The sequence below is a fragment of the Theropithecus gelada genome, chromosome 7a (genome assembly GCF_003255815.1).
Source record: "Theropithecus gelada isolate Dixy chromosome 7a, Tgel_1.0, whole genome shotgun sequence".
Lineage (NCBI taxonomy): Eukaryota > Metazoa > Chordata > Mammalia > Primates > Cercopithecidae > Theropithecus > Theropithecus gelada.
In genome coordinates this window covers 47658696-47670991 of record NC_037674.1, presented here as the reverse complement: position 1 = coordinate 47670991, position 12296 = coordinate 47658696, and the positions used below count along the sequence as shown (strand labels likewise).

The 12296-nt window shown below is 42.4% G+C and overlaps 1 protein-coding gene across 3 annotated transcripts in view; it reads left to right on the top strand.

Annotated features, from left to right (window-relative positions):
• Nucleotides 1–12296, top strand: part of MYO9A (myosin IXA) — a 307652-nt gene that overhangs the window by 54348 nt on the left and 241008 nt on the right. The window lies entirely within an intron of this gene.

The following is a 12296-nucleotide window of genomic DNA, read 5'->3' as shown; positions in this document are numbered from 1 at the left end:
GGGTTTTTTTGGCTCAGCCTGGAGAGAATGTACATAATCTCTGCCCCACATACCATTTACCTAGGGCTTGATCATATGTCCACATGTAACCCCAGGGAAGATTGGGAAATAAAGTCTAGTTGTGTGCCTAGGAAGAGGAGGAAATGGGTTTGTAAAAAGAGTATTTGGCGGCTTTTAAAAAGCAAATTTACTTCTAAATACATAGTTTGCAAAGTTTACATATCTAAATGTTTATGTATCAAAATAAGTTACGTATATGTTTATATATGTGATTAAACATTTGTATGGTAGTGACTATATTTATTTGTGGAACACTCTAATTGTAAGCACTAAAGAATGAAGAAATATTAGGTCATGAACACAAGTTCCCCATAGTTATTTATCTAAAATTCAAAATGTTTAATAACTCTCCCCAGTGATATTTATAGCCATACGCAAATCAGTAATGTTTTCTCAAATAGATCTTGCCTTTGATGTTATAGTGTTTTCTGTATGTACTATGAGACCTTTGGTTTGAGTTATTTTTTCAACATTAAAGTTCAATTTTTTTTTCTTTTTTACTTTTTAAATGCATAATACATTTGCTTGATTCAGTTCTACTTTTCTTTTTTTTTTTTTGAGATGGAGTCTCGCTCTGTTGCCCAGGCTGGAGTGCAGTGGCGCGATCTCCACTCACTGCAAGCTCCGCTGCCTCCCGGGTTCATGCCATTCTCCTTCCTCAGCCTCCCGAGAAGCTGGGACTACAGGCGCCCGCCACCATGCCCGGCTAATTTTTTTTTTTGTATTTTTAGTAGAGACGGGGTTTCACCGTGTTTGCCAGGATGGTCTTGATCTCCTGACTTGGTGATCTGCCCGCCTCGGCCTCCCAAAGTGCTGGAATTACAGGCGTGAGCCACCGTGCCCGGCCCAGTTCCACTTTTCTTGCTACTGGATGACAATGTATGATCTTTTCTTTTTTTTGGGACAGAATCTCACTCTGTCACCCAAGGGGGAGTGCAGTGGCTCAGGCTTGGCTCACTGCAACCTCTGATTTCCAGGTTCAAGCGATTCTCCTGCCTCGGCCTCCTGAGTAGCTGGGGTTACAGGCGTGTGCCACCATGCCCGGCTAATTTTTTGTTTTGTATTTTTAGTAGAGACCGAGTTTCACCATGTTGTCCAGCCTGGTCTCAAACTCCTGACCTTGTGAGATGCCTGCCTTGGCCTCCCAAAGTGTTGAGATTGCAGGCATGAGCCACCATGCCTGGCCTGTATTTTTTTTTTTTTTTTTTTTTAGTAGAGATGGGGTTTCACCATGTTGGCCAGGCTGGTCTTAAACTCCTGACCTCAAGCGATCCATCTGCCTTGACTTACCAAAGTGCTGGGATTACAGGCATGAGCCATCATGCCTGGCCAACAATGTATGATCTTTCTTACTAACATTTATCAGTAGAGACCTATGATAAAGCATGCATAAAGAGAAAGGACACTTTTTTTTTTTTTTAAAATAAAGAAAATAGTCTTGGGGATTTGATAAAAAAGCAAAAACAACATTATGTTTTTTGAAAAGTAATTTATTAACACTGCAGAATACTGTACAGAACACTGCATTAAAAATCTTTAGGGACTTTTTTATTTCTTTAACTGAACTTCTAGTTTAAAGGAAAGTCTTTATTCCTTGTTTTCTTTCTTCACCACAGTTTTCCTCCATAATTAGTCCCTTCTAACTCAGTCCAATGAATAACATCATAAGCTGGCCTATTCTGAACTACACCCTGCTGAACCACAGCAACTTTCTTACGACGTTAGTGTATACTGTTAGCATATACTTTTGAAGTGTCTTCATTGAGATAGAGAATAAAAAGAATATTAAATAATTTTCTATATAAAAGGTACAGCATTGTCTGATTGCTATATAAATGCCAATAATGTGCTTAGTTCTTTACGTGTATTGTTTTATTCTTACGGTCAGCTGTCATTTATATGTATAAATGTTATATGTATAAAAGTTGTCAGAGTACTTACTGGTCAGGCTAAGCTGATACACATATACTAGTGTGTCATACAATAATTCACGTTTTGTTTTTTTCATTTTCATAGGTTTTTGGGGAACAAGTGATGCTTGGTTGCATAAGTAAGTTTTTTTTTATTTTTAATTTTTATTTTTGAGATGGAATCTCACTCTGTCATCAAGGCTGGAGTTCAGTGGTGTGATCTCTGCTCACTGCAACCTCCACCTCCCGGGTTCAAGTGATTCTGCCTCAGCCTCCCAAATAGCTGAGATTACAGGCATGTGCCACCACACCCAGCTAATTTTTTTTTTTTTTTTTTTTTTGTCCTGAGATAGAGTCTCGCTCTTGTCGCCCAGGCTGGAGTACAGAGGTACAATCTTGGCTCACTGCAACCTCCGCCTCTCAGGTTCAAGCGATTCTCCTGCCTCAGCCTCCTGAGTAGCTGGGATTACAAGCACCCACCATGCCCGGCTAATTTTTTGTACTTTTAGTAAAGACAGGGTTTCGCCATGTTGGCCAGGCTGGTCTTGAACTCCTGACCTCAGGTGATCTGTCCGCCTCAGCCTCCCAAAGTGCTGGGATTACAGGTGTGAGCCACTGTGCCCGGCCATTTTTGTATTTTCAGTAGAGACGGGGTTTTGCCGTGTTGACCAGGCTGGTCTTGAACTCCTGACCTCAAGTGATTGGCTTGCCTCGGCCTCCCAAAGTACTGGGATTAACAGGCGTGAGCCACTGCGCCTGGCTGAGTAAGTTCTTTAGTGGTGATTTCTGAGATTTTGGTGCACCTATCGCCTGAGGAGTATACACTATACCCCATTTGTTATCCCTTACCCACCTCCCACCCTTTCCCCCAAGTCCCCAAAGTTCATCATGTCATTCTTAGGTCTTTGAATCCTCATAGCTTAGCTCCTGCTTATGAGTGAGAACATACGATGTTTGGTTTTCCGTTCCTGAGTTACTTCACTTAGAATAATGGTCTCCAGTTCCATCCAGGTCACTGTGAATGCCATTATTTTGTTTCTTTTTATGGCTGAGTAGTATTCCATGGTGTATATTGACCACAATTTCTTTATCCACTCATTGATTGATGGGCAGTTGGGCTGGTTCTATATTTTTGCAGTTGTGAATTGTGCTGCCATAAACATGCCTGTGGGAGTATCTTTTTTTGTATAAATGACTTCTTTTTCTCCGGGTAGATACTCAGTAGTGGCAACTGGGTGATACTCTGTTGCCTAGGCTGGAGTGCAGTGGCATGATTTGGGCTCACTGTAAACTTTGCCTCCTGGGTTCCAGTGATTCTCGTGCCTCAGTCTCCTGAGTAGTTGGGGCTACAGGCACGTGCCACCATGCGCAGCTAATTTTTCATACTTTTAGTAGGGATGGGGTTTCGCCATGTTGGTCAGGCTGGTCTCAAACTCCTGACCTCAAGTGATCCACCCGCCTTGGCTTCCCAAAGTGCTGGGATTATAGGCGTGAGCCACTGCACCTGGCCTACTTTTAATTCTTTAAGGAATCTCCATGTTGTTTTTTTTATAGTAGTTGTACTATTTTACATTCCCACCAGCAGTGTAAAAGTGTATTCTCTTTTCACCACATCGCTGCCAACATCTATTATTTTTTTGATTTTTTTTTTTTTTTGGCCATTCTTGCAGGAGTAGGGTGGTATCACATTGTTATTTTGTTTTGCATTTCCCTCATCATTAATGATGTTGAGCATTTTTTCATGTTTATTGACCTTTTGTATATCTTCTTTTGAGAATTGTCTATTCATGTCCTTAGCCTACTTTTGGATGAGATTGTTTGTTTTTCTTGCTAATTTGTTTGAGTTCTTTGTAGTTTCTGGATATTAGTCCTTTATTGGATATATACATTGTGAAGATTTTCTTCCACTCTGTGGGTTGTCTCTTTGCTGATTGTTTCTTTTTCTGTGCAGAGGCTTTTAAATAGTTTAATTAAGTCCCATCTATTCATCTTTGTTTTTGTTGCATTTGCTTTTGGGTTCTTGATCATAAAGTCTTTGCCTAAGCCAAAGCCTGGAAAGGTTTTTCTGACATTATCTTGTAGAATTTCTATTCAGGTCTTAGATTTAAGTCCTTGATCCATTTTGAGTTGATTTTTGTGTAAGGTGAGAGGTTTTCATTCTACATGTGGCCTGCCAACTATTAACATTTTGTTTATTTAGAGATGGTGTCTTAAATATTGCCCAGGCTGGTGGTGAACTCCTGTGCTCAAGCAATCCTCCCACCTCAGCCTTTCAAATAGCTATGACTATAGGCATGCACTACTGTGCCCAGCTTGATAATTTATTTCTTCCATTACATTTTCTTCAACTGAAATAGTACAAAATGTGTTTTCTGTCAGCACCCACTTTTGTTTTTACTTGACATTGATCTGCTATAGGTAAAACTTGGGCTTCTATATTCTATGTAGTAATGATTAGCTGATATGCACTCTTGTCACATCTTATCTCAAATTCTGTTTCTCTGCAATTTTTTTTTAATTCTTTCAGTAAAATAGTGTCCTTTTTTTTTTTTCCTTTCTGAGAGACATCTGTCCACCTTTGACCTTAATCTCATTTAGTCTTGCTTACCAAGGAACTTTGGCTCACCAGTTAGACCTTCTTTCTCTTTTTCTTCAGTTTTTAGTTTCGGCTTCCTTGCTTGATCCTATTTATAGTCATAGAGTTGTGTTCCCAAGCCCCCTAACTAATAAACATTTCACTTACAATACTCCTGCTTTCTTTTTTTTTTTTTTTTTTTTTTTGAGACAGAGTCTTGCTCTGTCTCCAGGCTGGAGTGCAGTGGCATGATCTCCACTCACCGCCTCCCGGATTCAAGCGATTCTCCTGCCTCAGCCTCCTGAGCAGCTGGGGCTACAGTCATGTGCTACCACGCCCGGCTAATTTTTGTATTTTTAGTAGAGATGGGGTTTCACCATCTTGGCCAGGCTGGTCTTGAACTCCTGACCTTGTATTCTCCTGCCTCGGCCCCCCAAAGTGCTGGGATTACAGGTGTGAGCCACTGCGCCCAGCCCTACTCCTGCTTTCTTTGTAGCAGATTTGATCAACATCTGCTAACTACTTACTTGCCACTCTGTGGCTTCCTCCTTAACTTCCGAAATCTTTTTCTGTTTTGTACTTCTTTTCAAGAACACCAGTGATATCCAGAGACCTTTGTCTCAGGCCTAAGCCTAAAATAATAGTATGGAAGGGCTAAAAAAATCCCTTAAGAGATATTTAATTCCATTTTCTTTTCCTGTTTTGCTTGATGTTATTTTGATGTATTATACCAGCTTTTTTTTTTTTTTTTTTTAAATTATACCAACTTTCTTTTGGCTACTGTTTGTATGGTATTTGTTCTCCTTTAAAAAAAAAAAACTTTCTGATTCTGCATCCTCATGAAAATAGCAGATAGTTGAATTTTAAAAATTTGATCTGACCATCTTTGTTTTTTAACTGGAACATTTACATGTAATATAATATAATTATTGTTGTATTTAGCTTAAAACTTTACTATTTGTTTTCTATTTGATCCACCTATTCTGACTTTTTTCCCCTTCTCCTTTCTTGCTTTCTTTTGAACTCATTATTCTGTTTTTTTCACTCTACTAGTTGGAAAGTTACACTTATTTATTTATAACTTTTAGTTTCAAGAGTACATGTACAGGTTGGTTCTTTAGATAAATTGTGAGTTGCAGGGGTTTGGTGTACAGATGATTTTGTTACCCAGATAATAAGCACAGTACCCGATAGGTAGTTTTTTGATCCTCGCCTTCCTCCCACCCTTCACCCTCAAGTAGGCTCTGGTGTCTATTGGTCCCTTCTTTGTGTTCATGTGTACTCAGTTTTTAGCTCCCATTTAGAAGTGCAGAGTTAGGTTTTCTGTTCTTGCATTAGTTTACTTAGGATAATGGCCTCCAGCTCCATCCATGTCGCTATAAAGGAACGTTATCTCATTCTTTTTTATGACTGCATAGTATTCCGTGGTGTATCTGTGCCACATGGAAAGTTATACTTAAAAAATCTTTTTTTTTTTTTTTTTTTTTTTTGAGATGGAGTTGCACTCAGTTGCCCAGGCTAGAATGCAGTGGTGTGATTTTGGCTTACTGCAACCTGTGCCTCCTGAGTTCAAGCGATTCTCCTGCCTCAGCCTCCCGAATAGTTGGGATTACAGACACGCACCACCCTGCCTGGCTAATTTTTTTTGTACTTTTTAGTAGGGACAGGGTTTCACCATGTTGACCAGGCTGGCCTCAAACTCCTGACCTTAAGTGATCCGCCTGCCTCAGCCTCCCAAAGTGCTGGGATTACAGACGTGAGCCACCAGGCCCAGCCTAAAAAAAATATTTTTTAGTGGCTACCCTAGAACAACCGTCAGCAAAATTTTCCTGTAAAGGAGCATATAGTAAAAATTTTTACACAAAAATTTTTGGCTTTGTGGACCAGCCTGGGCAGCATTCCATCTTGCTATAGGGTGATACTTCTTGGGATGATACTTTTCTGGCTGGAAACGTCTGTGGCCAGTGGCGCCTTTGCCTGAGTTTTTCTTGGGTCTGCTGGGCTTGTTCTGCTCACTCTGAATGGCAGGCTGTCTTTGGCTTGCACTACCAGCCTGGATCCCACACCTACCAAAGGTGAGCCAGGCATGGAGTGGCGAGGGTTGTGTGAGTGAGCGAGGAGTTTGGCCACTGTACAGAACCGAGCATGCTGGCTGCAGTGGGGCAGGCAGCTCCGGGTGCAGGCACAGGCGCTGGCCTCCCTGCAAGGCTGTGGCTGGACTAGGCGTACCATAAGCAGCTTCCATTGCTGGCACTGGGGAATGCAGCGGTGTTCGGAAGCTTGGAGATGCCAGGAACCGCAGAGCCTCAAGGAAGGTGTCACAGCCTTGGCTCAGGGACCCCCCAGGTCTGGGCTCCATGAAGGTCCTCAGCTCTTTTCTCCTTCTCTCTTCTCTCCTGTTGCCTACAATGCGATGAGCAAGGGGCGTATTTCAGCCCTGTTTGTGTTATGGTTCTTTTAGCCCTGCCATTCGGCAGGTCCTGAGTTCTTGTTCTGCACCCAGGAAGAATGAGGTATGCGGAGAAGTGGAAGGTGAGCAAGGCGAAGAGGAGCTTTATTGAGTGCTAGAACAGCTCAGAGGAGACTTGCAGTGGGTAGCTCCTCTCTGCAACCAGGGTATCCTGATGAGTGTTCAGCTCTCAGCAGAGTGGAGACCATGGAGTGGGTAGCTCCTCTCTGCAGTTGGTTGTTGCATAACTCTTCAGCTCTCAGCAGAGGAGACCCTGGAGTGGGTAGCTTCTCCCTGCAGCTAGTTGTCCCGTCATCTCAGCTCTCGGTAGAGAGGAGACCCTGGGGTGGGCACCTTTTCTCTGCAACTGGCAGGTGGTTGTCTCCTCAAGTCTGGCTGAGTTTGGGTTTTTATAGGTCTCAGCAGGGAGGAAGTGTGTACTCATTGGTTCATGGACAACCATGGGTGGGCCTGGAGAAAGCACCACAAGTTCCCACTCTGGTCATCAGGTGCCAATGGAAAGCCTTGTCCCCAGGCTTCAGGCCTTCCCTGGCTTGAAGGTGGGGCTTCACCAGGGACCTGCCTCCTTTTGCCCAGGAGCCTGTCTACCTCCTGCTGCTGTTCATGGTGCCCAGGCTGTTTGTGACAGGGGGCGCCTACAGGCCAGCACTGAACTGCCCTCAGTACCCCCTTGGCCTCCCTCTAGCGTTTGTAGGTGCCCAAAGTTTAGAGGGGGCCGAGGTGGTAGGGGACTGGTGTATCAGTGCTATCTGGAGCGTGCGCACACTTGACCACACTGTGACAGTGCCCAGGCTCGGACCCAACCTTGCTGTGAGATTGGAGTGGGTGCTGGGAGTGAGGAGAGGCCAGGCAGTGGGAGCAAACACTTCTGAACCTGCAGTGGCTGGGCGGGGGGCCTTCCCAGGCCTCTGAGAGTGCAGAGATGCCTGGGTCTGCAGCTGCAGGTTGGGCGGCTGCAGCTGTGCCTGGGAGGGTGGGGCTCCTGCCTACTCCCATCCCCCAAGAGCACAGTGATGCCCAGGTCTGCAGCGCACCTGGATGGGTGGCCACAGCTGCACCCAGGGAGCGCAAAACTCCTGCCCTGTCAACTCAGAAGGTGGCGGGGCTCCCACCTGTTCCTGGCTTCTGCTGCCTCCGTGGAGCATGCAGTTCTGGCTGCACCTCCCCCACTGCAGCTGGTGTCATGGCAGTGGCCGCTGTTGATGGGCCGCTGCTGCCTTTGGTGGCACGCACTTATAGTCACAACTACTCGGGAGACTGAAGCAGGAGGATCACTTGAGCCCAGAAGGTTGAGGCTGCAGTGAGCCATGATTGTGCCACTGTACTCCAACCTGCATGACAGAGACAGACCCTGGCTCTATAAAACGAAAACAAATACAAAAACAAAACAACAACAAAATAAAATGAGTTAATGGAAAAGGAGCTGTAGGAGTAAGAAAAAGAGGAAGACTACAAGAAAAATAACTATGTGAGGACACTTTCAAGAACTAGAAATCGGCTGCTTTAGTCATGCCGTAGTGTGGTGTGTTAAAATGAAGAATGAGGAAAGACCTTTGGATTACCAACTCTGGAATTTCGTGACTTTTCCAGAGCATTGTCGGGTAGCTTGCTATGTGGGAAGAGTGGTAAGGGAGTAGAAAGTGAGTTCCCAAACACTTGGGAATACAGTGATTTTCAAATACTATTTTCTGGATCAGCAATAACAGAATTACCTACATTTCCTCAACTCATAACTATTGTTGAGCCTGGTAATGTACATTTTAAAAAAATATTTATTTATTTATTTATTTAGAGATGGAGTGTCACTCTTGTTGCCCAGGCTGGAGCGCAGTGGTGTGATCTTGGCTCACTGCAAGCTCCGCCTCCTGGGTTCATGCCATTCTCCTGCCTCAGCCTCCTGAGTAGCTGGGACTACAGGTGCCCGCCACCACGCCTGGCTAATTTTTGTATTGTCCGTAGAGATGGGGTTTCACCATGTTAACCAGGATGGTCCTGATCTCCTGACCTCGTGATCCACCCACCTGGGCCTCCCAAAGTGCTGGGATTACAGGCATGAGCCACCATGCCTGGCCGGTAATATATGTTTTGAAAAAGTTCCCCGGATGATTTTAATGAAAGCTCATATCTTGCATTTGCAAATACAGATTTTTGAAGTATTTTAGCAAGGACTGGCTTGTGATCAAGATGGATTTCTGAGTGGTATTTTGAGACAAACCCTCCTTTTTGTAAAACGAAAACCAAAAAAACAAAGCAGTAATTGATAAAATAACAAAGAAAAAACCAAATTGACAAAACTAGGGCTCAAAAAACGTAAACATTTCTGTGTTTCAGGAAGGAGCAGGTGAGGTTTTGGCTGCTTTGAAGTAATAGGGAAGTGTAATTAGAGTTGGGCTTATTGTTGGAAACAGTGGACCAAGATAGGACTCCTCTGTTAAAAAAGATGTTTCTGAGTTTACTTCCAGGGCTGCCATATTATATAACTTTAGGGATTAGATTGTAGTTACTTAGTACAGTGATCTTTAACCTTTTTGGCACCAGGGACTGGTTTCATAGATGACAGTTTTTCCACAGATGGGGTAGTAGGGGATGGTTTCGGGATGAAACTAGTCTGCCTCAGATCATCAGGTATTAGGTCATCAGGCATTAGTTAGATTCTCATAAGGAGCATGCAATCTAGATCCTTTGTGTGTGCAGGTCACAATAGTGCTTATGCTTCTATGACAATCTAATGCTGCTGACTATCTGACAGGAGGCAGAGCCCAGGCAGTAATGCTCACTCACTTGCTGCTCATCTTTTGCTGTGCGGCCCAATTCCTGACAGGCCATGGACTGTCACTGGTCCATGGCCCAGTGGTTGGGGACCCCTTGACTTAGCACATCTTCTGGAGTGGTACAGGTCACAGTCTCTCTGGCTGTAAGAAGATTTGCTGCTGACTGCTGCCAGATGCCATAGCTTATATGAACCAAATACTTAGGGATTCAGGAAACTAAACATAGCTATACAACTAGGAACCTGGTAACTCAGAGTATATCCTCACTGTTATTGTAGAGCAGAATCTTCATCTAGACTATCGGTAAGAAAACTGTTTACGAGATAACTGAGGAAATTTGAATATCAATTGATCATTTAATACCAAAAATTTTTAGTTAAAAAATATATTTATGATACTGTGGTTCTCTTAAAAAAGTAGTAAACAGGTTCTCAGTAAGTGTTTGTGTGAAAAACAAAAGAAGTTCCATCAAAAGTCCACTTGTAAAGCTAAATTCTCAAACATACAAAGTCATCTCATGCTAAGGAGGATATGAAATAAACAACCAGAAGAGCAGTTCAGTCTGGATGACGTTTCAATGTTAGTCTGAAAAATATTAAATTACATACTCAGGATTTTCAAAAAGAAAAGGAGTAATAGCCCTTAAGTATAAATAATTTCGGAATGTAAACTGGCAGAAAAAAGATGAGGTGGATTTGAAAATGACAAAAACTTTAGAAGTGAAAAATATAGTTGTAATTTTTAAAAGCCAACAGCATGGTGTTCATGAATGAGAAGAGTCAATAAGATGTCAGTTATGTCCAATATTAATCTGTAAAATCAATGCAGTATTAAAATCTGAAAAGGTTTTTATTCATGATAGTAAACATGTGAACTTAAACATTTTTATGGTAGAGTAAATAGCCAACGTAAAATTTGTAAAGAACAACACATTAAGGTAATGTGCCCTTCAGATACCAAAATTTATTATAGGACTGTAGTAATTAACAGAGGTTCGGGGTAGAAAAATAGACCTATGGAATAGAATATAGAGCCCAGAACAGATTGATAGGTACAAATCCATAGATGGAATCTATTTTTAGTATGCTATGAGATAGGACTGTTAATTTTCTTCACTTCAACTCAGATTAGCAATTGAACCAGTACCACAGTGAAATGTTTATCCTTTCCTAACTAGTTTTTTTTTAATTTTTTTTTTTTGAGACAGAGTCTCACTCTCTCACCCAAGCTGGAGTGTAGGGGTGCGACCTTAGCTCACTGTAACCTCTGCCTCCCAGGATCAAGTGATTCTCCTGCCTCAGGCCTCTGGGTAACAGGGATTACAGGGACGTGCCACCTTGCCTGGCTAATTTTGTGTTTTTAGTAGAGACAGGGTTTCACCATGTTGGCCAGGCTGATCTTGAACTGCTGACCTCAGGTGATCCGCCCGCCTTGGCCTCCCAAAGTGCTGAGATTACAGGTATGAGCCACCACCTGGCCTATATGGCTGGGTTTTTTTTGTATGTTCTGTATTAATCTCTGTGTTTGAAAGACCATCTTGGCAAAAGGGAAAAAATAGTTTCTTGATTAGAAGACTGACAAATATATAGTAGTATGAGAGGATAGAGAGTACCCTGGGCAACATGTTGAAACCCCGTCTCTACTAAAAATACAAAAATTTAGCCAGGCAAGGTGGCGCACACCTGTAGTCCCAGCCAGGTTGAGGTGAGAGGATCACCTGAGCCAGGGAGATGGAGGGTGCAGTGAGCCAAGATCATGTCGCTGTACTCTAGCCTGGGCGACAGAACAAGACCCTGTCTCAAAAAAACAAAACAAAACAAAACAAAAAAAAAGGGAAGTAACTGAAAGTATTTCTTCTTCTTATTTTTTTAATAGCACATCATCCTTATATGTTAAAGGATGAAATAAATAAGGGAAATATTGATGACACATGAGAGTGGTTTTTTTGGGGGGCATATAACTAACTAATGAAGATGATAAGAAATAAGTTTTATCAGCCCTGGAAAGTGTGTGGGGCATATTTTCTCAGTAGAAGACAGGAATGGAATAAGATAGATGAGGTAAAGATAGGAATAAATTTTGAGTTGGAGAAGCCATTTGAAGGAAATCACTATTTTCTCAGTGAGGTATAAAAGTTGAAATCATTCTTCTAGAAGTGTGATATACTGTATATGAGGTTTGAGAAGATGGGAAGAAAATGCAGAATACTTGTAAGGAATGCAATAAATAAGGTTAGGTAAAAAGATACAGTGGTAGCATTGAAGGACAAAGGGAAGCTGAATAAAATTTGTAGTGGTGCCTAGTTGTATAATTTTGTTAAATTTACTCAGCAAGTCGGGGGAAGGATTCTTTTATTGCTCTTGCCAAACTCCCTTCTTCCCACCTTGTGGGAGGGAGGGAGTCAGAACCTAGAATTCCTTGAAAATATATGTCTATCTCTTTAGTTGGTTTCTCTCATCATTTTCTTGGTTTTATGTAATTTCTCTGTTTATCCATCTTCTTACTGTTTT